Genomic DNA, 2,506 nt, shown 5'->3' with positions numbered 1-2,506 from the left:
GGCTCTTTATGTTGCACACGTGAAACCATGTATGCATAATGTGTACGCATGTAGCTGGTGTATGTCAATCTATCAAAAACTGGATAACGCACCCTCTCTGATCTTCTCAACTGTAGTGCACTCTTCTCTTCAACTCTTGCATATGGGGGTACATATTTCTCAGCATGCTTACTGCGAGGTGTCCTCAAATGTGGTAAACCATGATCTTCATTGAGGCTTTCATCTCCAGAACTCTCTTCAACCACTTTCTTCTTGCCTTTCTCGTCTTGCTTCTTATCTCGCAAACGACTGCTCCATGGGTTGACACTTCCTGTACTCTCCTCTGCCATATGTGGTCCTGAAATAGTTCTTGTTGATAGTCCTGGCTTATCAACAACATGACGCACATTCTCTTGCTCTTCATACTCATCTTCTATCATCACTGGCTTTGGTTTATACCATGGTTCATGTTCACAAAATCTGACATCTCTACTGACATAAACTTGTCTTGTCTTGTCGTAGGATCATAACACTTGTAACCTTTCTTTTCAACTGGGTAGCCCAAGAATATACACTTCACTACCTTTGGCTCCATCTTCTTTCTTGCTTTATTTGGCACATGAACATAGCAAACACATCCAAAAACTTTCATGTAGGAAATTGTTGGCTTGATCCCATAAAGTCTCTCATAAGGTGAAATTTCATGAATGGCAGTTGTTGGTGTTTAATTCATAATATGTACTGCTGTATGAACTGCTTCAGCCCAATATGTTAATGGCATATTCATCTCATTCATCATGGCTCTTGCAATCTCTGTTATGACTCTATTCTTTCTCTCAGCAACTCCATTTTGTTGTGGTGTGTATCTGCAAGTAATCTGTCTTCTTATGCCTTGTTCATGTAAGTAATCATCAAAATTGTGTGACATGTATTCTCCCCCTCCATCTGTACGCAGGCATTTAATTTGACAACCATTCTCTTTCTCAACCATAACGTTGAACTTTAAGAATACCTCAAATGCCTCTGACTTTGCCTTTAGAAAGTAAACCCATGTCATTCTGTTGTAATCATCTGTGAATGTGATAAAATATCGACAACCATTTGGCGTAGCATGATCACAAGGTTCCCAAATATGTGAATGAACAATTTCCAAAGGACTTTGGCTAATTCTCCCCCTCTTTGGAAATGGTAAACGAGATTGCTTTCCAAATTGACAAGCTTCACAAACATAATCAAAATTCAATCTGTCAAACTTTGGTGATCCACGTACAATTTGATTTGATTGCATATGCTTTAGTCTTCTAAAATTGACATGACCAATCCTCTTATGCAATAACTCTGCCCAATCATCTTGAGTGGCTGATTTGTTTGCATACATACCGCTGTGTAAACATGGATCTCCAGCTTCCAATAAGAACAAGTGACCTTTCTTTCTTCCACGTGCCAATATCTTGCATGGTTTGCCTTTGTGAAACTCCTCTATGAAACAGCCATAACGATTTTGCAACCCTTGATCTATCATTTGTCCAACTCATGCTAAATTCTTTGTGATTGAAGGCACATATAGAACATCTCCCAATGTGTTGTATGTCCCATCTTTTTCTAGCAATGGAATTGAACCAACATGCGTAATCCGATGCATAGTATCATCACCTGTAGCAACAAACTCGTCCTCTTCTAACTTCTCTTTTCTGTCAAACCATTCACCATGATACGTCATATGATTTGTGGCACCACTATCTAAATACCAATCATCTGTATGATGTAGCTCCACCATGCTTCCAACAACATGCTCCATAGGAAATAAATGTCCACTCAATCTATTGTCATATATATTTTGATCATGAGGATTGTATCCAGCAAAGTTTCCTCCATGTCTGCCATAACCTCGGCCTCTTCCACCATGATCACGATTTTGATTTAGCCTTGTGTAACATTCTCTTTCAAAGTGACCATAAATGCCACATCTGTTACAATATCCATCTCTTTGAGGATGTACAAATCGTCCACCTCCACGTCCATGAGGTCAGGCTCTCCCCCTGCCTCTTTGGCTGTAATCATTGTAACTTTGACTTTGTTGGTTTTGCCATTAACCTCTTCCAACATTGTTTCCACGACCATAGTTTCCTCTTCCACCTCTATTGTTTCCACGACCTCTAGAGTAAAAAACCTGATCTCTGGAATTGTTATTTGATGTAGAAGAACCTGACTTGCCTAACTTCACCTCTTCTTGCAAACAAAGGTTTACTAACTCTTCAAAATCAGGCATGTGTCTTCGAACAGATATAGATGTATCCAATGACTTGTATTCCGGTCCCAAACCATTCAATGTCACTGAAACTAAGTCATCATCTGGAACTTCAACATTAATGCTCGCAAGATCTTCCTGTATTGCTTTATCTCTGTCACATAATCTGAGATGGATCTATTTCCTTGCCATACACAATGTAACCTTTGCTTTAAGTGAACTTTTCGTGGTTCTGTATTGGAGCTGTTCATTCTTCTTAGTATCTCCCATGCTTCCTTT

The sequence above is a fragment of the Adiantum capillus-veneris genome, chromosome 29 (genome assembly GCF_014529385.1).
Source record: "Adiantum capillus-veneris isolate H3 chromosome 29, ASM1452938v2, whole genome shotgun sequence".
Classification (NCBI taxonomy): domain Eukaryota; kingdom Viridiplantae; phylum Streptophyta; class Polypodiopsida; order Polypodiales; family Pteridaceae; genus Adiantum; species Adiantum capillus-veneris.
Note: the sequence above shows the minus strand (reverse complement) of the source record.